Source organism: Hypanus sabinus, chromosome 25 (assembly GCF_030144855.1).
Source record: "Hypanus sabinus isolate sHypSab1 chromosome 25, sHypSab1.hap1, whole genome shotgun sequence".
In the NCBI taxonomy this organism is placed as follows: Eukaryota; Metazoa; Chordata; class Chondrichthyes; order Myliobatiformes; family Dasyatidae; genus Hypanus; species Hypanus sabinus.
Genome location: NC_082730.1, coordinates 39,818,681 through 39,844,415, shown reverse-complemented (window position 1 = coordinate 39,844,415; position 25,735 = coordinate 39,818,681). Strand labels below are relative to the sequence as shown.

Below are 25,735 nucleotides of genomic sequence, written 5' to 3'. Positions count from 1 at the left end.
CAATTCAAGCAGGAACCTGTCTTCAGTTCACAATGCAGATCATAAAATGCAAGCAGTAAATTGAGGTAAAAAGTGCATCTTCGCAAAATTGTGATGTTCACATGTGCTTTGGCCAAAAGTTAAGACTATTGTGGTACTCTGGGCAGAAACTGGTGGGTTGATAATTCAAGATATCATAGGGTTATATTTTGGATGTGGCATAGTGGAGCATCTATGGGAATTATACTCGCCTGTGGACTGGTTTCATAGTGTTGTGTCTTTCGAGGGGTACAATGTTACAGTTAATCTCCATCTTAGCTGTTTTTTGAAAGCTGCTCCCCTGTGCTAGCCAGAGATTGTCCCATCTAAGGAGCACTGCAGCCTTCAGACAGGCTTCACTTTGGCTGGTGACATCACAGCGCAGGTAGAGATTAAATGCAGCACACTAAAAGCACTCACTCTCTTTCCACTCCCTGGGTCACCACAAGTTGTGGACCATGTCACGACCTGAGCCTTGGAAACAGTGAACAGTGGAGAGGTGTTCCAGTAGATAAATATTTATGCTTCAGGATCTGATGAAGGGTTCTGGCCCGAAACATCAGCTGTTTGCTCTTTTCCATAGATGCTGCCTGACCTTCCAGAATTTTGTGTGAGCTGCTTTGGATTTCCAGCATCTGCAGATTTTGCCACATTTCTAATGCTCAGAGTCTGTCTTGTCCTGCCACTTTGAGTGCTCAGTTTAGATAAGTATTTGTAACTGAGTGTAACTTAAAGGTTTTACTGAATGTTTAGTGTATGTCTTGTCCTGTAAACCCGCTTGGTGACACAATAATATCAGCGCCGGACTCCGGAGCAAAGGTTCCCGAGTTCAAATCGAAGTCAGGTTGAGCATCGAGCTAGCCACTCGGCCTCGTAAAAACAAGAATAGCTTGCTACAGAAACACCATCATGACGGTGCCCCAATAACTCCACAGCCGAGTTAAGGGCTATTCTTCTTCTTCTTTGTCCTGTAAATAAATAATTAACCTACCTACCTGTCCCCACCCACCAAACTCACAAACCTGATTTTACACAATAATAAGTTATGAAAAAAAAACCTTAAAATGAAGAACAAATCCCTTTGTTCAACACATTAGTAATTTGCTGTTGAACGTAATGACGAGTCCACTGGTGGATCTGGAAGTCAGGCATATCTGAACTGCTCATCTTGGACCTCTGTGTTTGATGACACCTGAGTAACATTCCACGGCTGGTATTGGTTGCTTTAGGTAACAGCCAGGCATTTCCAAAGAGCTAGTCTCATTCTGCAACTTACTTTCAGAGTAAACTCTGCAGAACTCCAAAAGAAAATTGGGCGGCAGTGTTAATGGTGTTGAAATGCAGGGCTGCGGTTCGAGGTTAAAAATTAGGTGCAAGCTTCCTCTTACTAAACGGCATTGGAAGTATCCATTACAGTTTAAACTTGCTTTCAGGATCATTAAACCATTTGATAATCAGATGTCAGCAGGGAGCTGAAATTGTGCGACATTGCAAACATGTGCCAGAAGCCTTATAATTAAGCCAAAATTAGAAGATAATCCTTTGAAATGTCAATCAATCATTCTTCTACTGGCATCTAAAGGCAACAAATCCTGCATTTTGTAACCATTACATTCAAATTGCAGTTGTAATTATATTTATCTATTGCACTAAAATATTTAAACAGCTTGGTTGAATAAATACTAAAAAAACAATAATTGAAGCTTGCACTTAAAGTATTTTAAAGAATACCTTTATACAATACGATGAATTGCAAAACTTGTTGGCATTTGTCGCCTTTTGTTAGCATCTGAATGCAGTCTCTGTACTCAAGTACGACAGCCTACAGCACTACTCTGTGCAACACACCATGCACTATGTCCTGATGAATGGCCTTGGTGTGAAACGTCACATCTTTTTTCCTTTCTGTAGATGCTGCCTGGCCTGCTGAGTCCCTGCAGCATTTTGTATGTGTTATTCTGCCTCTTTGTTTCTATCGTGAGCTCTACCCACATTTGGACACGGGAACTAATGAAAGGTCATCAATCTCAGACAGTACTTTTGTTTTTCTGTCCAAAGATACTGCTTTTATTGAGGAAGAAACCGGTGAGTTTTGATTAAAGTTCCAATGCAGCAAAGCAGGGGACAGGCAATATCTGAGAGTTGAAGTGAAAATGCAAAATAAAAACTTTAATGCAAGCTCCATAAGAAAAAATAGAGTGACCATTCCCTCTCACGATGATGGCACTTATCATCTCACTGCTACCACTCTGGCGGTACAATCACTGCTGGTCACCTAAAAGCAGGTGCTTGGAACAAGAGCATGTCACCTGAAGCCATGCAACTTGGAGTCACACTGTTATAGATCATTCCTCTGCAGTATCCAGGACAGCTTCAAGGAGCGGTGCCTCTGAAAGGCGGCGTGCATTATTAAGGACCCCCAATATCCAAGACATGCCCTCTCCTCTTTGTTACTATTAGGAAGGAGGTACAGAAACCTGAAGGTGCAGACTCAGTAGCTCAGGAACAGCTTCTTCCCATCTGCCATTTGATTTCTAAATGGACATTGAATCCATGAACATTACCTCACGTATTTTATTATCTCTGTTGTTGCACTATTTTAAATTTAACTATTTAATACACACACACATTATATATATACAAACACACACTTGCTGTAATTGATTTACTTATTTATTTTTTCTATATTTATCATGTATTGCATTGTACTGCTGCCGTTAAGTTAACAAATTTCACAATGTGCTGCTGATATTAAACCTGTTTCTCATTCTGATCATTGTGGAGTTATGACATTATGGATATCATAATCATAGATAAAATAAAATAAGAACAAGTATTTAAGCCATAGGACCGATGCACAATTTAAAGTGACATTCTGGTTCTGTTTTATGAAACTACATAGGTGAAGACGATAGATGAATATTCCTGCTGTTAGCACATTGTTAAAGGTGGAGACCTGCCACTTTATGCACAGTGCAGGACAGATCTGTTCTGTCTCCTAACCTTCTGGTAAGTTGTATATTGATGGAGCCATCCTTCAACGCTGCAACAAAACAGGTATATTTTGAGTGTCTGACTTTTAGAACAGACACCAATAATGAGTACTTAAGGAGGTTTTGCTAGTTGGGATGTGCTTCCATTGTAAATATGTAACTCTAAATTTACCTGACTATATTCAAAATGTTAAAGTCCAGTAGCTGATTATAGCAATTGAAACTCTAGTTAATCATTTTATTCCTTTATTCTCTATTCCTTTTCAGAGATGTTGTTTGACCTGTTGAGTTCCTCCAGCATTTTGGTTGTGTTAATCGTTTATTATGATCTATGAGTTGAAGAAGTATAAAACGTTGTGACAGGAGACTGAGATTCTCTTGGGCTCTCTCTCCTGAGGATTTGCTGTCTGAGTAAAGACTTTCATATTTCCCAAAAGCAGCTTCCATGTGACTCAGTTTTAGGTCTGTGAGCCTCTCTGGAAATCAGGAGGTCCATGAGCTAGTCTTCATCATGGGATCAGAGGCGAAGAGGGCCGGCAACTTTAAATTCCTCATTTCAAAGGATCTGTCCTGGACTCAGCACGTAAGTGCAATTGCGAAGGACGTATGGCAGCCCCCTACTTCCTTAGAAGTTTGCATAAATTCGGCGTAACATCTAAAACTTTGACAAATTTCTAGAGATGTGTAGTGGAGAGTATATTAACTGGTTGCATCACAGCCTGGTATGGGAACACTAGTGCCCTTGAGTAGAAAACCCTATTCAGGAAGAAGGTACAGGAGCCCCAGAACCCACACCACCAGGCTAAGGAAAATTTATTATCCCCTCACCACCAATCTCTTGAACCAGTGGCGATAACCACTAACTTGCCCCATCATTGAACTGTTCCCACAACCTATGGACTCACTTTCAAGGACTCTTTATCTCATGCTCTTTATATTTATTCTTATTTATTTATCATTATTATCTTTTTCTCTATTGTATTTACAGTATGTACTTTGATCTTTGTCAAATCACTTTACAAGTGCACAAGTTCTGAGCACAGAATCATGGCTCTGGATTCCAGTGATCATATGGGTTTTGAGCGCAATAGGTTGCTTTTCCATTCTGTTCTCCAGCAGATTATTGGATTGTTTTATCCTCCAACCTTAGAGAGTTGGCAGTCGGCCCCAGAGTATGAGTCTCTCATCTTCTCTCCAATCATCATTGGCAGCATCCTCACTACTGGTCAGCTGGTCCAAATTAAAGCCACTCAGATCATGAATACGTATGAAGCATAAACTCTTCTCTGGCTTTATGAAGAAGCCTGACACTGTGACAGAGCACACTGTGTTCCCCCGACAGGTTTGTATGGGTACAGGTATCCATTTTTACTAATGCTTTTAATGACAAACTCTGCCATCTTCATCAGGGATGATGCATAGGCATGTCTAGTCCAGCTTAACTTCCGTTGTCCGGCCCTCCTGACTGGTCAGACTTCAACCATTCAGGTTTCTGCTCTCCCATCTTGTTTAAAATTATATTCTAGTTCTTACTCAGAGACCTTCAATTTTGTTGAAATTCTTATTCTATAGTCTTATTTCAATGGTTTCCTCCACCAGGTGGTCCCAAAAGCCATGGACGTGACAGAGTACTTCTGCGCTGTCGAAGTCAATCCTGTGGTCATTGTGTATACAATGTTGTGCTACTGCCGATTTGTCTGGGTAACCCAAATGGACACTCCTATGCTCCTTGATATGGTTGCTCCATCTGGCCAATACACTATGTTAACAGGATATCCTGTAAATGCCAGACGTCCTGAGTGCCAGGTTAGCTTTGACCTGGATAAACTAGGATTTGAGCTTTGTTACAGGTTTTTGGATAGTGTTAATCTGGAATTCCTTCAAGATCTTGGCAATCCTTTCAGAAACACTGGAAACATGGGGAAGACAGGCAGTAGTGACTGGCTCTGCCTCATTGTTAAGTTTCTTGATTTTTCTGTCAGTCCTTTATAGGGCCCAATTGATTTCCTTCATCTTGTAGCCATTCTGTAGGAACACAGTAGCTAATCAATTTATTTCCTCACGGAGACTCTTCGGCTCCAAAATAGTTTTTGCACAGTTAATCAAAGAAGAACGGAGCTGTCCATGTTGGGGAGGCATGATGGAGGCTGTTATTGTTGAGGCGTACGTCTGGGTGAGCAGGCTTCTGTCAGATGACATGACTGAGGCTACCATCTGGTTTCTTTCATTTTAGAATGTCCAGGAATGGAAGGTGACTATTCTTCTCCATCTCTATTTGTAAACTGAAAATGTTGATGTATGCTGTTCAGATGATCGTGGAACTGTTGGAGTGCCTGGAGTCCATGATGCCACACTACGAAGGTGTCATCGATGTATCTGAAGAAGTATTTGCGGCATAAGGGCAATGAGAGTGTCCTCTCCTGAAAGTCCTCTATGTAGAAATTAGCAATACCCAGGACACGGGCAACCCATGGCCACTCCGCCTGTTTGTTCATAGTAGTCCCCTTCATAGAGGAAGTACATTGAGGTCAGAATGAGTACAAATAGGTCAATGATGCCCTTATCAAACCTTGACTACAGGAGATGACCCTAATGGGAACTCTTGTGAACAGAGACACCATGTTGAAACTAACTATTATATCCTCCGGGGTCAACTAGATGTTGGTTATCGTTTTTTCTTAAGTCGGCTGAATTCGTGATGTGATGCTCACAGCCCCCAATGAATAAATACTTCTTAAATACTTATCAAGGTAGTAAGTTGGAGAACTTATCGCACTGATGTTGGGTCTCGGGGGGAGAAATCTCCTTGTGTATCTTAGGGAGCCCATAAAGTCCTGGTGGTACCAAGGACTGAGGTAGAAATTTCTTACATATGTCTGTTGGCAGTCTGGATTTCATCAGTAAAGCGGAGGTCATCTTCAAAATCAAACCCGTGAATGTGGAGCAGTGTTTATCAGCCAGGTATGCTGGAAACCCTCAACAAGGAGCACAGGAAGTGTATCTGTTTGGGTTATCAGGGAAATCGGCAGTAGTAAAACATTGCATTCACAATGGCTATAGGATTGACTTTGAAAGCACAAAACAACTCTGTTGCACCAGTAGCTTTTGGGACCAGCTGGTGAAGGAAGCCATTGAATAAGAATTTCAACAAAGGGGAAGGTCTCACTCGAAGTAAGAACTGGAATATGATTTTATACAAAATGGGACGGCGGAAACCTGATTGGTAGAGGACTAACCAATCATGAGGAACCGACAATGGGAGCTGAGTATATACTAGACATTCCAAGGCATCATCCCTGATGTAGATGGCAGAGTTTGTCATCAAAACATTGGTAAAAATCGACACTTGGACCCACTGGAAGCCTGAGAAGAGTTTATCTGTCACGAGCTGGGAAAGCACTAGATCCTTTTTCAGATTGTCTGAAGCTGGTCTGTTCAGGGATACCCTGTTGGGCTATTTGGGGTTGAAACTCAGTGACCTTTCAGCATTATAGTAGGCTTCAAGAAAATAAAGGTCAGAAAGAGAAGACCACATGGTTCATGGAGCACTGTAGATTTTCCTCAGATTCATTTTCTCAGTCAATCCACTTCAGCCTTCTCTTGTGCTGATCATCAGCAGAAGAAATTTGTTAGGTTTGTGGGGAGAAGAAATTGATTAATGTGGGACTTGTGTCAATGGATGCTTGATAGTCAGTGCAGACTGTTGACAGAAAGACTGTTTCTGTTCTCCTTGATGTTCCACCTTGAGGTGCATAATCTCCAGTGCATTTTCCAGCCAGAAGTAGCATTGTTTAAGAATGGCAACAGTCTGTGTGATGAGGTTGCTGGTGGCCCAACTGACATGTTCTACAAAGACTGTGCTATTATGTGCAAGGCTCGCACAGAATCAATGCACAGGTGAAATGATAATACAACAGACCTCGCAGTGACTATCCGCAGGGCAAATCAAAGAACGAGATCACAGAGGACTACTAAAAAGGCAGAGACATTAATAACAAGACATGGAAATCCTCAGGGTTAATTTTGGACAGACAGATGAACGTGCAAGAAATGGATTGCATACAGGCAAAAGAAATTTAGTTTAATCTGCATTTTGTTCAGCATGGACGTTGTGGGCTGGAAAACTAGCTCCTGTGTTGTATTCTCTATGTTCATCTCTGCTTATGGAGCAGGTAGAATTTGAAATGTGCTGGGAAGGTGAGAGAAGCAGAGATTCACTTCACATTTAAGAAGCAGCTAGATAGACAATAGACAATAGACAGTAGGTGCAGGAGTAGGCCATTCGGCCCTTCTAGCCAGCACCGCCATTCACTGTGATCATGGTTGATCATACACAATCAGTACCCCATTCCTGCCCTCTCCCCATATCCCTTGACCCTGCTATCTATAAGAGCTCTATCTAACTCTCTCTTGAATGCATCCAGAGACTTGGCCTCCACTGCCTTCTGGGGCAAAGCATTTCACATATCCACCACTCTCTGGGTGAAAAAGTTTTTCCACATCTCTGATCTAAATGGCCTACCCCTTATTCTTAAACTGTGGCCTCTAGTTCTGGACTCACCCATCAGCGGGAACATGGTTCCTGCCTCCAGCGTGTCCAATCCCTTAATAATCTTATATGTATCAATCAGATCCCCTCTCATCCTTCTAAATTCCAGTGTATGCAAGCCCAGTCGCTCCAATCTTTCAACATATGACAGTCCTGCCATTCCAGAAATTAACCTTGTGAACCTACGCTATACTCCCTCAATAGCAAGAATGGCCTTCCTCAAATTTGGAGACCAAAACTGCACACAATACTCCAGGTGGGGTCTCACCAGGGCCCTGTACAGCTGCAGGACCTCTTTATTCCTATACTCAATTCCTCTTGTTATAAAAGCCAGCATGCCATTAGCTTTCTTCACTGCCTGCTGTACCTGCATGCTTGCTTTCATTGACTGATGTACAAGAACACCTAGATCTCGTTGTACTTCCCCTTTTCCTAACTTGACTCCATTTAGATAATAATCTGCCTTCCTGTTCTTGCCACCAAAGTGGATAACCTCACATTTAACCACATTAAACTGCATCTGCCATACATTTGCCTACTCACCCAACCTATCCAAGTCACCCTGCATTCTCTTAACATCTTCCTGACATTTCACAGTGCCACCCAGCTTTGTGTCATCAGCAAATTTGCTAATGTTACTTTTATCCCTTCATTAAGATAGCCACTTAAATCACCAAGTCATTGAAGGCTACGGAGCAATTGCTAGTGAATGAGAATAGCTTTTATAGGTATGTGATGGCTAGTATGGTGATGGTGGGGCTGAAGGTCCAGCTTCTGCGCTGTTTGACTATCAGATACCCCTGAGAAGCTGACTAATCCACTCCTTACTTGAAGTACTGTAACTTTCTATTAATAAAGCAGCAACGGACAATTGTTAGTTCCTTTAACTGGCATTGTGCTGAGGTATTTCCCAGCACTGAACACTGGATTCTCTGTGCATGGTTAATAGATGACATTTAGCAGAACTATTATGGCCTACTTTGTAACATTGGCTTCAAATCAGCTTTTCATTATGTCACAATTGGCCTTAGCTGCGGAAACTCATTAAGCTAGAGCAGCAGGCAAACTTCAACCCCATCTACCACCCCCATGTGCTGAAATCTCAAACTATATATAATGGTACCTATGCTGAATTAAACTCAGCATTGGCATTGGCTTTACAGAGATGTACTTTGTTGCCAAAGACATCTTTACTCAATAGTGGCAGCAGTATAGTGCAAAGCATAACAATTAATATTAGTTGCAATAATCAGTCACAAGTGCGGAAGAAGAATAGAGAAGTAGTGTTCATGAGTTTGTGTACCGTTCACAAATCTGACAGCAGAGTGAAAGAAGCTGATCCAAAAACATTGAGTGTGAGTCAGGATGAGAGAGAAAACGGACAGAGGGGGAGCAATTTACCTGAAATTGGAGATATCAATGTTCATGCGACTGGGTTGCAGACTACACGATTGGAATGCAAGATGCCATTCCTCTCGTTTTCTTTTGGTGTCACCATAGCAGTGGACGAGGCTGAGAAAAGGCAAGTCCCTATTTTAACATTTATTTCAGAGCTCAAAGTTTAACAGGAAAACCAGATTAATTCAGAGCATGGATTAGCTCTGACGACTGGGGTATTAAAGCCATAATGGAAACATGGCTGAGAGGAGGACAAGACTGGCACTCAACATTCCCAAATACAGATGCCGCAGGTGTGACGAGCAGTTGTACTGTAGTTTATTTGAAAAGGGAGGGCATACCAGCAGTATTTAGAGATGATATTCTGTGGTAGTGGGGGATTGTCCAATGTGTAGATCACAGTAACAATAAAGCAAGGTCTGTACTATAGACCCCCTAATAGTCAACAGAAAATTGAGGAGCAAGTGTGCAGAGAAATTGCTCATAGTTATAAGAATAATAAAGTTGTATTAGTGGGAGATTTTAATATCCCCCAGTCTTGTCCTGGCCACCCAGAGAGTTAAGAACTGGACAGGATGAGATTTGTGAAATGTGTTAAAACATACCTTGGGTTCAGGAGGTCAGGATTTAGTAAATCCCTTGATAACTATAAAAGAAAACTAAAATGTCCTTGAGGGAAATCAGGGGGGCAAAGAGGTATGAGATGGATCAGCAGGTAAGGTTACGGAAATCCCAAGAGGTTTCATTGCAATATTAAGAGTACAGTCGGCGTTCCTTATCCGTGGGTTCCGCATGCGCGGATTCAACCAACCGCGGATCAGGTAAACCCGGAAGTTTTCTCTCCAGCACTCGTTATTTGAGCATGTACAGACTTTTTTTTCTTGTCATTATTCTCTAAACATTACAGTATAACAACTGTTTACATAGCATTTACTTTGTATTAGGTATTATAAGTAAGTCGGAACAGGTACATCCGGTATTATTTAGTGTCAGTTAGTAAAACGTTTGTCTTAGTATATGATATATATTTTACTGTTCTATGCCTATAAGACACTTAAGAAATGTATGTATTTCAATAATTAAACCACTGTGTTGCTTAGTAATAATTGTAGCTTTCATCAGGACAGTGCCTTTCACATGCTCCATTATTCTCACTTTATCCTTTAAAATGGTTCTGATCATTGACTGACTGTAGTCCAATGCTTTTCCATTGACCGATGGCATTTCACCTCTTTCCGATCACTTTATTATTTCTACTTTATTTTCCGTCAATGGAACAGAAACACTGTGGATTCAGCAGCAGCCACAGGTGGCGGGTCCCGAGCTCCACCAGGTCCTAAAGTCCACCGCACTGAGACAGATTAAATAAGGGACTTGGGCATTTGTGTTTTTTGGTATCCGCGGGGGGGGGGGGTCCCAAAACCAATCCCCCGTGTAAAAGGAAGGCCAGAAGGTGAGTACTTCCCTTAGATATCAGCAGCTCCACTTATGTCTTGAGGGGCAGGAGATGGGCGGAATTATTGACACAAATTTCTCCTTGGTATTTACTATGGAGATATTCAAGTTTGGTCAGTTGATAAGGGAAACAAGTGAAGGTGTTTTGGAGGGCATTAGTATAACCAGGGGAAATGATATTTACAGCCTTCTAGTGCATTAATGTGGATAAATCTCCTAGGCCTGACCGTGAGCTTCGGACTTAATCAGAGGCTAGAAAGGAAATTATGGAAGCCCTTGCAGTGATATTTGCTTCCTTGTTAGTCACTGATGAAGTTTCCAAAGACAGTAAGGTGGCTATTGTTGTCCTGTTGTTTAGGGATAGCAAGGAAACCCCAGGGAATGACAGGCTGAACAGCCCGACATTGGTGGTGAGGAAGTTACTGGACGGGACTCCAAGGGAAAGAATCAACCCGCATTTGGATAGGTAGATTAGGAAGAGTCAGTTCGGTTTTGTGTATCAAAAATTATGCTTGCTGAATCTTTTTACAGTTTTTTGAAAGAGCAACCAAAACGGTAGATGAAGGTAGACCAATGGATGTTGCCTATTTGGACTTTGACAAGGTCCTGCTGGACAGGCTGGTCTGGAAGCTTTGCTCCCGCGGAAGCAGGAAGAACGATTAGGTGGATTGAAAATTGGTTCAGAGTTAGGAAGCAGAGGGTGATGGCTGAAGGTTGTTTCTTGGAATGGAGGCTGGAGACTAAAGATGAGCCACAGGATTGGTGTTGGGACCCTTGTTATTTGCTATTTAAATAAACAATTTGTATGCAGATGCACAAGGCTTAATCAGCAAGTTTGCCAATGACATGGATTTTTGGAGGTGTTGCTGATAATGTAGTAGATTACAGAGAAATCTTGATCAATTAGGGCAGTGGGTGAGGAAAGGCAAATGGATATCAACATAGAAAAGAGTAAGGTAAGGCATTTTGGAAAGTCAAACCAATGCCGACTTACATTATGAATAGTAGAGCACTAAAGAGTGTAATGGAACAAGCATATAATTTTTTGAAGGGTCACAGTTAGATAGCATAATGAAAATGGCATTTAGCATGCCTGACTTCCTCATTCGGGGCACTGAGAACAGTATAGAAACTTGGACAATAGACAATATGTTCTGTTGTATAAATCACTGCTGAGGCTGCACTTGGTGTACTGTGTACAGTTTTGGTCACTGTGTTATAGGAAGCATATGGTTAAACTAGAAAGTGTGCCATTAACAAATTTCATGACATATACCTGTAATATTAAACCTGATTCTGACTCTCAAAAGATTTGGGGATGTTGTCACCACTAGAGAGCTTGAGTTACAGGGAGAGGTTGGTCAGGGTAGATCTTTATCTATTGGAACGTAGGAGAATGCGGGGTGAGCTCACAGAAGTATTTAAAATTATGAGAGGCAAACATAAATGAAACAGTTGCTATTTTTTTCCCAAGGTAGGGGAGTCCAAGACTAGGGGGCCTAGGTTTAGGGTGTGCAGGAAAAGATTTAAAAGGAGCCCGAGGAACAATTTTTCCATTCAGACTGTGGTACGTGGAAAGAGCTGCCTGAAAGAATGGTTGAAGAATGTACAGTATATTGAATATTTTCAAGATGAAAGTTGACAGGTATTTAAATCATAAGTGAGTTGGGGGGGGGGGGGGGAGACAGCGCATTGGAGGTTCAAGACCAAGACTTATTGTAATGTGGAGCAGGCTTAAGGAATCTACTTGTGCTCCCAGTTCTCATGCTGCACATAGGTATCCTGTATCACTGAAACACTAAGATAACAAGAGGCATCCTCTGATTCAAACCTTTACACTTATCCAAGGGATGTACTTGTCTACTAGCATGACCCCTGTAAATACATCCCTCATTTTTAAGCTGCATTAAATATTATATTTTGACTTTCAGGGAGAGCCTCATTTAAAAAAAAACTGCTATGAGAAGCTGATAAAGGCTTAATACTCTACATCTCTGGCCTACAGATAACATCTATCCACAGCACATTCTGATCTGCAAGATCCAGCCATTTTTGTGGCACCATCCAGTACCTTTCTTACCCTGACGAAGGATCTCGGCCTGAAGCATTGACTGCTCATTCCCACAGATGCTGCACAACCTGCTGAGTTCCTTCAGCTTGTTTGTAAGTGTTGACAGTACCTTTCTTAGCCTGCTTTCTGTTGACTCTATTGCAGGGGATGTGGCATCCAAATGGCAAATGGTTCTCCAATCAAGTTGTCGTTGATTCAGCCAATCATGGCTCCACAATTCTAGCCCCACAGTTTTTCCCACATGCAAGTGCAATGTGGCTTGTTTGTTTTTTGTACTTCACTGTTATGAATATCATTCCCACATGAGTTATATTTTTTGCAGTATACATTCTTATTTGGATATCTGCAGGCTTCAGTTCAGTATCTTTGAAATGTCATTCAAATTCATTTTGTGGAATGACTAAAACAGCTGAGCCAGTGTCCAATTTCATTTTACTTAATTTGTCATTCATTTCTGGTGTAACCATATTCCTTGTCTATTGTTAGTTTTCACATTATAAATCTCAGGGCTACTGAGTCCTATGTCACTCTCATCAATATCAGATTTTTTATCAACTGCATGCAGTTTAATGGTCTTTTTAAAATTGAAACTTGACTTTTTATCTTTACCTCTTCCCTGTGAAGTCCATTTATTTTCATCTGTCATAATGCTCTTTGTGAGTGTCCTACTTTGCTGCATTTTCTTCCATTTTTGCCTTTAAATCTGCATTGGTCTGGTGTATATGAGCCCCTGCCATAATGGTAACTCAATTTGTTTGTCCGGGCAGGTTTCTGTTTCGATGTTGCAATTTTGCTCGCGCCCGGTCCCATTCCTGGCTGCAACTCAATTGCATCTCTGGCTGCCGTTTCCATTGAAACTGCGATTTCAACCCCTCTCTTAAATGTGAGTTTTGCTTCAATTAGGAGCCATTTTTGAATGCTTTCTTGTGACATTCCACAAACTAAGCAATCCCTCAATCCATCATTAAGCTCATCACTGGATTGACAATGCTCGAGCAATTTCTTAATTCAGCCATGTAAGCTGAAATGTACTCCCCTTCCCTTGATTCTGTTTATGAAACAATAGTGTTCTGCAATCAGCATTAGTTTTGATTCTAAATGCTCTTCTATTGTGTTCATGATATCAGCAAAGTTAATGTCAGCTGGTCTGCTTGGACTAGTCAAACTTCTCAGCAAACTGTATGTTTTTCTGCCTATTACACTCAGCAACACTGGCACTCCGTTCTAACTGGCTATTCCATTTGCTTTAAGATACTGCTCAATTTGTTTGGCTACAACATCCAGTGATCTGTTGTGGAATCAAATGCATCTATCTTTACAAAGTAGCCAACAATTTCTGCTTCTTTTAATTTATTACTATTATTATCCAGTACTCACTGTTTTATGGACCCATGGCTGTACATGTTGCTTGTTCATTTAATTGATTTTCTGCCTTTTTTTTAACTCAATCATCTCTTTCCCCTTCCAAAGAAACATGTGCTGCTCTTCAACAGATAGGTAGTTGTCTTGGGTTCATTTTAAAACTACCTTGAGAGTACACTTATGCTTTGTAGTTTCACAAATTAAGTTAAAGAAAAACATGGGAACCAGGATGACTTGTCTACTTAGTTTTTCTTTACTGAGGAATTATATTATATTCTTATATTCCCTTCTTATATTCTTATATTACATTACACTTATGACATGGTGGTGTAATGACATATTCCATTCATGTATTTCTTACATATAACCCATAATGCATTATGCAAACAAATAATACTTAATCAAACAATATATTTACAATATTACTGAAATATTAAATACACTACATAAAGGAATAACAATAAGGAGAAAAATCTCAAATAGAAAAAACCTTTCAAACTCTAAAGTTAATTTGATTCTCAAAAAAAAAATCCTTGGGTATTTGGAAAGTTGTGTCGTTAAGGGAAAACAAAACGAACACACACAAAAAACCCTGTCTCAGTTTTGTTCATCATATGCTTTCCCAATAACCAAAACTATTTCCTTGAAAAAAAAATCAAAGACTCATTCCTGCAAACAGATCAAATCTCTGATTTGAGTCAACAATTGACCTTTTCAATATAGAAAAAATAAGGCAGCAATGTAGCCCTTGCAGGCCTATGTATTTCCGTCCTGTTAAGCAGTTCTCTCCCCACCTCTCATTGTTCCCAATGACTCACAAATGTTCAGCTGTTCTTAATAAACAGCTCATAAGCCATTGGCCAGCTGTCCAGTCTGCTTCCTCCAAACACACGTCACAATCTTGGTCCAAATGGACTATTGATGCAAGGGGAAATAGCAGCTGTTTTTTCAGGGGCGCAGTCACAGTCAAGTTGGTGGAGGAGGCTTCACGCAGGTCTGGGAGAGAGAAAAACGTTAAAAAGCAGCTTTCGCGATTTATTATTAAGGGCAATTACTAATAAGGCAGTGACAAGCAGATGGCTATTTTTTAGAGTGGTTATTGCGTGAGAGGACCAGGGTAGAGTGGGGAAGCTTTGGCGAGAATGGGCCTGGGCAAGGTAAGTATCTGGTGAGTGTCTTCTATTTCTTTCTTCATTCTTCATCTGTTAGTACATATAGTAGTTAGAACATATAGTAGTTAGTAGTTAGAACTGGTTCCTCAGGCTGTGTTGTGTTTTTTGTGTGAGATGTGGGAATTCTGGGACAACAGCAGCCTCCCAGATAAGCAGATCTGCACTAGGTGCGCGGAGCTGCAGCTTCTCGGACACCATGTTAAGGAACTGGAGCTGTAGCTTGATGACCTTTGGCTCATATGGGATGCTGAGGGGGATGTTAGACAGGAGTTACAAGGAAATAGTCACCCGTAAGTTACAGGAGAGAGAGGTGAAATGGACAGCCAGTTCATAGTACCTCTATGGCTGTTCCCTTCAATTATATCATTTTGGATACTCTTGAAGGGGGGACAACCTACTGCGGAGGGGAGGAGGGCACAATGACTGCATCTCTAGCACTGAGTCTGATGCTGTGCTTAGAAAGGAGAGGAGGACTGCAGTAGTGAGGGATTCCATAGTTAGAGGAATAGAAAGGAGATCCTGTGAGACACCTAGATTGTATGCAGCCGCCCAGCTGCCAGATCAGGGACATCTCGAATTGGGTCCATGATATTCTAAAGAGGAGGGTGAGCACACAGAAGTTTTGGTACATATTGACGCCAATGCCAGAGGTAGGAAAAGGAGGAGATCCTGAAGAGAGTATTCAGGGAGTCAGGTAGAATGCTGAACAGCAGGACCTCCCGCATAGCAATCTCTAGATCTCTGCCTGTGCCCCATGCCAGTGAGGGTCAGAATATAACGATCTGGCAGATGAACGTTTGGCTGAGGAACTGCTGCAGGGGCAAGGTTTCCTATCTTTGGATCATTGGGATTTCTTCTGGGAAAGTTATGACCTGTACAAAAGGGATGGGTTACTCCTGAACCTGAGGGGTACATTACAGGCAGGTTCGCTCGAGCTGTTGAGGATGGTTTAAACTAATTTGGCAAGGAGATAGGAACTGGAATGATAGGGTTCTTGGTTTACAAGCAGGGACCATATGTAGTGAGAATGCCGGGAATGACAGGCAGATGATAGGGGAAAATTGCATTCAGTCGGTTAACACGGGAACAAAATTAAAAAGGGTGATGAATACAGGCTGAAGGTATTAAATTTGAATGCGCACAGTAGATGGAATAAGGTCGATGATCTTGTGGCACAGTTAGAAATTGGCAGGAATGATGTTGTGAACCTCACTGAGTCTATAAGACCATAAAGCACAGCAAGATTAGGCCTTTCCCAGTCCACTTCACCATTTCATGATTTCTGATCCCAGATCCCATTCAACCTCATACACCTGCCTTCTCTCCATATCCCTTGACGCCCCGACCAATCAGGAATCTATCAACTTTTGCTTTGAATATACCCATGGGTTTGGCCTCCACTGAAGTCTTCGGCACAGCATTCCACAGATTCACTACTCTTTGGCTAAAAAAATTTCTCCTTACTTCTCTTCTAAAATATCACCCCTCAAATTTGAGGCTGTGTCCTTTAGTGCTGGATACCCCCACCAGAGGAAACATCCTCTCCACATCCACCTTATCTAGACCTTTCAACATCTGGTAGGTTTCAATGAGATCCCCATATATTCTTCTAGATTCCAGTGAGTACAGGCCCAAAGCTGTCAAACACTCCTCATATGTTAACCACTTCATTCCTGGAATCATCCTTGTGAACCCCCTCTGTCCTGCCTGTCAGCCATTCTTCTATTCATTCCAGTATCTTTCCCGTAATGCCATCGGATTTTATCTTGTTAAGCAGGCTCATTTATGGCACCTTATCAAATGCCTTCTGGCAATTTAGGTAAGTGACATCCACTACTTCGCCTTTGTCCACCCTGCTTGTTACTTCCTTGAAGAATTCTAATAGGTTTATCAGGCAAGACTTCCCTTCACAGAAATCATGTAGACTTTGACTTACATTATCATTAGTCTCAACTACCCTGAAACCTCATCCTTAATAATGACACTTACCCAGCCACTGAGGTTAGGCTAACTGGCCTATAATTTCCTGTCTTTTGTCTTCCTCCCTTCTTAAAGAGTGGAGTGACATTTGCAATTTTCCAGTCCTCCGGAACTATGCCAAAATCAAGTGATACTTGATAGATCATGACAAATGCATCCATTATCTCTTCAGTAACCTCTCTCAAGACTCTTGGATGTAGTCCATCTGGTACAAGTGATTTATCCACCTTAAGACCTTTGAGTCTGCCTAGCACTTTTTCCTTTGTAATAGCAAAGTCACTCACTCCTACTCCCTAACATTCACAAAACTCTGGCATACTGTTGGTATCTTCTACAGTGAAGAGCGTTGCAAAGTTCCCATGAAGTTCATCTGCCATTTCTTTGTCTCCCATTACTACCTTACCAGCATCATTTTCCAGTGGTTCAATATCAACTCCCAACTCCCTTTTATTCTCTACATAACTGAAAAAACCTTTAGTATCCTGCTTTATATTATCAGCTAGTTTGCCCTCATATTGCAGACTTTCACTTCATTTTGCTTCTTCAGTTGCCTTTTGTTGGTATTTGAAAACTTCCCAATTCCCACTCCCATATCCAACTTCCTACTCACTTTTGCTACCTTATATGATCTTTCCTTGGCTTGAAGCAGTCCTTAACTTCTTTTGTCAGGCACGGTTACCTAGCCCTACCATTTGAGAACGTCTTCCTCTGTGGGACGTATCTATCCTGCACCTTGTGAATTATTCTGAGAAACTTCAGCCACTTCTGCTCTGCAGTCATCCCCACAAATATCTTCCTCCAATCCACCTGGGCAAGCTCCTCTCTCATGCTTCTGTAATTCCCTTTATTCCATTGTGATACTGATACATGTAATTTATGCTTCTCCCGCTAAAATTGCAATATGAACTCAATCATATTATGATCACTGCCTCCCAAGGGTTCTTTTCTGTTAACTGATGAATAAAATCTGGGTTATTTCACAACACCCAATCTAAGATAAACTTTCCCCAAGAGGGCTCAAGCTCAAGCTGCTCTAAAAAGCCATCTTGTAGGCATTCAACAAATTCCCTCTTGCGATCTGACACCAACCTGATTTTCCCAATCCCCTAGCATATTGAAGTCCCCCATTACAGTTGTGTCATTACACTTATTACATGCCTTTCCCAGCCCCCTTTGCAATCTCAACTCCACGTCTTGGCTAATATTTGAAGGCCTGTATATGATTCCCATAATGGTTTTTTCACCCTTGCAGTTTTTTAACTCCACCCACAAAGATTTGACATTCTCTTGCCCTATGTCACCTCCTTCTAAAGATGTAATTGAATCTCTTACCAATAGAGCCACACCACCACCTATGTCCTGCATTTTTCACTCTTATGAATTTTGCCTCAGTGGTACAACTTAAGTCTTTGCTCTGTCTGTATTTGTACCCAATCATTGGCTTGTCCTTCCTTTCATTCATATTACATATTACATAATCTACTTTAACCTGCTGGCTCATTCTCAGCTCTTTCATAGGTTCCCATCCTCCTGCCCTGTCAGTTTAAACCACTCCCAACAGCTCCAGCAAAACTGCCTTCAAGGATATTGCTCCCCCTTGGATTCAAGTGCAACCCATCCCTTTTGTATGGGTCTCACCTGCCCCAGAAGAGGTTCCAATTATCCAGAAATCTGAATCCCTGCCCCCTGCTCCAATTCTTCAGCCACACATTTATCCGCCACTTCATTCTATTCCTATCCTCACTTCAGCGTGGCACAGGCAGTAATCCCGAGATTACTATCCTTGAGGTTCTGCTTTGCAGCTCCCTTCCTAGCTCCCTGTATTCTGTTTTCAGAACCAGAAGATGTAGAATCCTTGTTGGTAGAGTTCAGAAACCGCAAGGGCGTAAAGAACCCGATGAGTGTTCTATACAGGCCTCCAAGCAGTAGCCAGGATGTGGGCTACAAATTACAAAGGAAGTTAGAAAAGACATGCCAAAGTGCAATTGTAGGATAGTCATTGGGGACTTCCAGATGTTTGGGAAAATCAGGTTGATGCTGGACCACAAGGGAGAGAATTTGTAGAATGTTTTAGATCAGCTTGTGGTTGAGCCCACCAGGGAATCTGCTGTCCTGGACTGGGTGTTGTGTAATGACCAGGATTTGATTAGGGAGCTTGAGGTAGTGGAACTCTTAGGAGACAGTAGGCATAATATGGTAGAATTCATCCTGCAGTTTGAGAAGGGTCAGTAGTTTCAGTGTTACAGTGGAGGAAAAAGGAATTAGGGCAGCATGAGGGAGGAGATGGCCGAAGCTGATTGGAAAAGGACACTGGCAAGGATGACAGCAGGGCAGTGATAGCCGGGGTTTGGAAGACACAGGATAGATACATCCCAGCAAAGAAGTATTCTAAAGGAAGAATGATGTGGCTGTGCTTGACAAGGGAAGTGAAGCCAACATAAAACGATGAGAGGGAGTTTAATAGAGCAAAAACTAGTGGGAAGTTAGAGGATTGGGAAACTTTTAAAAACCAAAAGAAAGCAGCAGAAGGGGAGGGAAAAGTTTAAATATAAAGGTAAGCTCTCTAATAATATCAAGGAGGATACCAGAAGGCTTATCAGATATATAAAGAGAGGCAAGAGTAGATATTGGACCTCTGGAAAAAGAGAGGCTGGGGAGTTCGTAATAGGGGACAAGGAAATGGCAGACAAACTGATTAAGTATTTTGCATCAGTCTTCACTGCAGAAGTCACTAGCAGTATGCTGAACATTCGAGGATGTCAGTAGGCAGATGTGACTGCAGTTGCTATTGCTAGGGAGAAGTTGCTTGGGAAAGTGAAAATTCTGAAAATAGATAAGTCACCTGGAGCAGATGGACTGCACCCCAGTGTTCTGAAAAAGGTAGCTGAAGATATTGTGGAGGCACTATTAATGGTCTTTCAAGAGTTACTAGGTTCTGGCAAAGATTTGGAATAATGGGGACCTTTGCTGATTGGCTGTCGGTGATTAGTCGTTGTCTGTAGGGGTTGATGTTGGGACCACCCTTTACGTTGTATGTTAATGATTTGTATGATGGAACTGATGGCTTTGTGGCCAGGTTTTCAGATGATACAAAGATATGTAGTGGGGCAGGTAGTGTTTTAGAAGCAGGGAGGCTGCTGTGGGACTTAGACAGATTTGGTGAATGGGCAAAGATGTTGCACAGAGCATCTGAGCAGAAGCCAAATGCAGGACACAGGCACAGAGATTGAGTTGGGGTTGCTGGCACAGATGTGAACCTTGAACAGCAAACAGGAGGAACCTTGACACGGAGATGGGGTTTTCATGGAATATCTTGAAACTGGAGCTGAACTTAGAAATAACGGTTCTAAGCAGTCGGGAAACGAAGTTATCACTTGGGAATAGACCAACAAACTGGTGACTGGTGATAGCGATACCATTGTACTTATTTCACAGTCTCTGATGAAAACCAGGTGTACTGTAATTGAGTAAACCAGCAGCAATTGAAAATCTGATGACTGAAATTAGGGCATAATCAGGGATAAAGGAGCATTAAAGGGGAGCAGCCAACCGGAACTATGACAAAAGAAGTGGCAGATGGAATACAGTGTTGGGAAATGTATTGTCATGGACTTCAGTAGAAGGAATAAATGCATAGACAATTTCCTAAACAGGAAGAAAATTCAAAAATCTAAGGTGCAAAGGAATTTGTGAGTCCTTGTGCAGCATTTTCTAAAGGTTAATTTGCAGGTTGAATCGGCGGTGAGGAAAGTGAATGCAATGTTAGCGTTTATTTCAAGAGGACTAGAATATAAAAGCAAGGATGTAATGCTGAGACTAGTGAGGCCTCACTTGGAATATAGTGAACAGTTTTGGTCTCCTTATTTAAGAAAGGATGTGCTGACATTGGTGAGAGTTGAGAGGAGGTTTACAAGAATGATTCTGGGAATTAAAGGGTTATCTTATAAGCAGTGACTGAAGTCTCTGGGCCTGTATTTGCTGGAATTTAGAAGAATGAGTGGGGATCTGATTGAAATCTATTGAATGTTGAAGGGCCCAGATAGAGTGGATGTGAAGAGGATGTTTCCTTTGGTGGGGGAGTTTAGGACCAGAGGGCACAGACTCAAAATAGAGAGACATTAATTTAAAACAGAGATGAGGAATTTTTTTTTGCCAGAGGGTGATGACTCTGTGGAATTCATTGCTAAAGGTGGCTGTGGAGGTCAGGTCATTTGGAGTATTTAAGACAGAGGTTCAGTCCTGCAAAAGGTTTTTGGTCCAAAATGTCGACTGTACTCTTTTCCTAGATGCTGTCCTGTCTGCTGTGTTCCTCCAGCATTTTGTGTGTGTTGTTCAGGTATCTAGCATCTGCAGATTTTCTCTTGTTTGGCGCTTGAAAGGTTACAGGGAGAAGGCAAGAGAATCAGGTGGAGAGGGAAATGGATCAGGCATGGTGGGACAGACTTGATGGGCCGAATTGCCTTGTTCTGCTTCTATGTCTTATGTTTCACTTTCAAAGTTTTCTCTAATGAGGTATCACAATCAGCCCCTTAAGTATCTTAAGTATCTGCAGTTCCAAAAGTATACTTTGAAATATTAATTTTCTAACTTTTCAACTGTAAAAACAAAGCTCTTGGTGCAAGCTTTCTTATGTCTCGGCTCTCACATGCAAGAATGATACATTTTCATTTCAGTCACTCTCTTACCTTTCCCCGCTTTCAAAGGTCAAAATCAAAGCACAATTGGAGGAAGCATTAGAGAAGAGGAATCCCTTTTGTTTCACAGAAAGGTGGATGTCTGGAATTCATTTCTGAAAAAGCTGGACACTTGAAAACTTGCCCGTGTATTGAAAAAGCTGTGACCTACAGGGTAATGGGCTGAGTATTTGAAAGTGGAATTAGGTTAAGAGCCCTTTTCCCACCACAACAAGCATAATGGACCAAACAACATCTTTCTGTCGTACATTTATAATGACTCTGTGATACTATATGTCAAAGACTCCAAATGTTCACAAAATCTGTATTCTCCCTAATTCACTTCCAACAACTTCTGCTAATGATAAGGCATAACATAAAATTTGCATTAATGTTGATGCATTCAAGTTGGAAATGATTGGCAATATCTCTGCAATGGACTCCTGCAAATGGTGATGCGGTTAAGTAAGCTAAGTAGCATAAGCTAAAGTTTTGATTGCTTGATATTTCAGTGTTCAAAGATCAACAAGTTTTAAGTAAATTTATCATCAATATATATGTCACCATATACTATACTGACAATCATATTCTTGCTGACATTCACAGTTAATACAAAGAAATACAATAGAATAAATGAAAACCAACACACAACAAAGATGGACAAACTACTAACATGCAAAAGACGATGAATTATACTAATACAAAAAGAAAAAGTAAAAAGAATAATAATAATTCAAAAATTATAAGCAGTAAAGATCAGAACATGAGCTGTGGAATTCCTGAGAGTCCACAGATTCTTTTTCATTGTTTAACTGAAGGAAAAATAGTGACTTTGTTTTGCTTTTGCAGCATGAACGTTCTAAAGAATAGAACAAATTGGAAAAGTTTCACGTCGAAAAAAGCTATTGGTAACATTGCAGAACGTTTTACAAGGTGGAGCGGGCTTAAAATGTATCCGTAAGTGCTATCTTAATGGACTGAAAATTTGAGATTGATAGTACACTGATAAGGGCTTGTAGATCAAAGGCTTATTGCCTTAACTCAGAGTCTGTGACAAGGATATATTCTAAGATCCCTATAGCCAATGATGAAAACTGAACAAAATAATTTTTGATGTATTGAAAATGCTTTCAACTTATTAGGTACAAAAAATGTTATTTCTCCAAATATATTCACACCCTCAACCTTTTAATGTTGTTGCCTGCTTTCTCTTCCTTTGCACTGAAAGATGTCCTTTAATGTAGGTGTGTGCATTTTAGCACCATATCTATTATGTTAATTGATTTTCACTCTCAGGTGTAGCAAGGCTGATTAGGTGCATTATGAGGTAAGAATAATAAGAATAATTCCATCCTTGCAAAACTGCTTACAAGCCAATAGAGCAGTGCAGGAGACATAGGTGGAAGGCAGGGTGTGAGCTTATAAAGGTGGAGTGCAGAGAGTTTGTTGGCTATTCACTGTGCACAAACGACTCTCTCCTTGGCTTTACAGAGACTGCAAGAAAAATAGCCATCAGGACCATCAAGAAGGCTGCTGAATGAGCCTCAAGACGGTTATGGATCAAGAGGTGTGACCCTTGGATCTCTGCTGCTGGGACACAAGCCAGGGCCTGACCAACCCACGCTGGGTCGTCTGGGCGAGGATGTCTGATGTTGAAAGACCCGGAACACCTGATGACCCCAGGTTACATCACTGATGATGTGTCCCAGCACATGCTAGGGTGTATCTCAGCAACAAAAACTTGTTTACACCTATCCTGTAATGATTGAGAACCTGGGTCAATGTCACTGAAAAAAATTGAATACAAGATTCATTAAAGTGAGATTATTCACAGACACAGGGTTCATTCAGAATGGAAACAAGTCCTTTGGCTCAACCTGTATTCTGACCAAGATGCCATCTAAAATTGTTCCATCCGCCTGCCAGTTAAAGAAAACCATGGATCAATTTTAATATCTTTCTACTTTTATCGTGACTATTTCAGGTCAAAACACATCTAGGTGAAGTAGGTTTAATCTATTTATATCCTTACAAATATTTTTTGAAGATGTTATAAATTGGATAACCTTTGAATCTCATGGATAAAGACTGGTTTAGTTTATACACTACTTAAACTGGAAAACGACTCCATGTTTTTCCCATTTTTCAAAGTTCAATCTAATATGAACGTACATATATGTCACTGAATATGACCATTAGATTCATTTTCTCACAGGCATTCACAGCAGAACAAAGAAGTACAATAAAATCAATGCAAATCTGCACACACACAAAGATTGACAAACTATGCGCGTACTAAAAGAAACAAGTAATAGTAAGAAATAAATAAGTAAATAAATACTGGGAACATGAGATATAGAGTCTTTGAAAGTGATTTCAGTGATCAGTTGAGTGCTGTGGTGAGGAACGATGTCCACACTGGTTCAGGAGCCTAATGGTGGAAGGATAATTACTGTTCCTGAAGCTGGTGGTGTGGGACCCTCTTCCTGGTGATAGCAGGGAAAAGAGAGCATGGCCTGGATGGTGAAGGTCCTTGACTGATGGAGGAAAGAATGCCAGAATTCTCAATTTTCATGTAATCCATTTACTGCATTGACAGCATATCCCTCAGGTGTCGCTGCTCTACTCTGTATATACACATGACTGTGTGGCTAGGTATAGCTTAAATACCATCTATAAACTTGCTGATGATACAACCATTTTTGGTAGAATCTCAGGTGGTGATGAGAGGGTGTACAGGACTGAGATATGCCAACTAGTAGAGTGGTGCCACAGCAACAACATGGCACTCAACGTCAGTATGACTAAAGAGCTGATGGTGGACTTCAGGAAGAGTAAGATGGAGGAACACATACCTATACTCATAGAGGGATCAGAAGTGGAGGGAGTGAGCAGTTTCAAGCTTCTGGATGTCCAGATCTCTGAGGATCTGAGCTGGCCCCAACATATTGATGCAGTTATAAAAAGGCAGGATAGCAGCTATACTTTATTAGGAGTTTGAAGAGATTTGGCATGTCAACAAATATCTTCAAAAACTTCTATAGATGCATCATGGAGAATATTCTGACAGGCTGCATCACTGTCTGATATGGGGTGGGGGCCTACTACACAGGACTGAAAGAAGCTGCAGATGACTGTAAGTCTAGTCAGCTCCATCTTGGGTACTGGCCTACAAAGCACCCTGGACATCTTCAGGGAGCGGCGTCTCAGAAAGGCAGCGTCCATTATTAAGGACCTCCAGCACCCAGGGCATGCCCTTTTCTCACTGTTACCAACAAATAGGAGGTACAGAAGCCTGAAGGCACACACTCAGCGATTCAGGAACAGCTTCTTCCCCTCTGCCATCCGATTCCTAAATGGACATTGTACCCTTGGACACTACCTCAACTTTTTTAATATATAATATTTCTGTGTTTTGCATGATTTTAACCTATTGAATATACATATACTGTAATTGATTTAGTTACTTATTTATTATTATTATTTTATTTTTTCTTCTATATTATATATTGCATTGAACTGCTGCTAAGTTAATAAATTTCATGTCACATGCCAGTGATAATAAACCTGATTCTGATTATCACTTTTCTTTAACCCATGAGTGCAGCTGTGACACATTTGACTACGGATTCAGAAATTTCAAATAACATACACGAGGAAATCTGCAGATGCTGGAAGTTCAAGCAACACACACAAAATGCTGGTGGAACGCAGCTGGTCAGGCAGCATTTATAGGGAGAAACACTGTCAATGTTTTGCGCCAAGACCCTTTGCCAGGACTAACTGAAAGGAAAGTTAGTAGAGATTTGAAAGTAGGAGGGGGAGGGTAAAATGCAAAATGATAGGAGAAGACTGGAGGGGGTGGGGTGAAGCTGAGAGCTGGAAAGGTGATTGGCAAAAGGGATACAGAGCTGGAGAAGGGAAAGGATCATGGGATGGGAGGCCGAGGGAGAAAAAAAGGGGGAGGGGAGCAATAGAGGGAGACGGAGAACAGACAGTGATGGGCAGAAAGAGAGAGAAAAGAAAGGAGGAGGGGGAAAAAACTAAATATATTAGGGGTAGGG

The 25,735-nt window shown here is 41.3% G+C and overlaps 1 long non-coding RNA gene across 3 annotated transcripts; it reads left to right on the top strand.

Moving 5' to 3' along the window:
* The first annotated feature begins 9,199 nt into the window (after positions 1-9,199).
* LOC132381190 (uncharacterized) lies at positions 9,200-25,439 on the top strand. 3 transcript variants are annotated; one of them, XR_009507970.1, is made up of 4 exons: positions 9,200-9,251; positions 12,419-12,576; positions 22,521-22,628; positions 23,163-25,439. It is a non-coding gene; the product is annotated as an uncharacterized LOC132381190 (long non-coding RNA). The 3 variants fall into 3 exon arrangements; XR_009507969.1 differs by lacking the exons at positions 9,200-9,251; positions 12,419-12,576 and adding an exon at positions 14,754-15,014; XR_009507968.1 differs by lacking the exons at positions 9,200-9,251; positions 12,419-12,576 and adding an exon at positions 18,622-21,846.
* Positions 25,440-25,735: the final 296 nt, after the last annotated feature.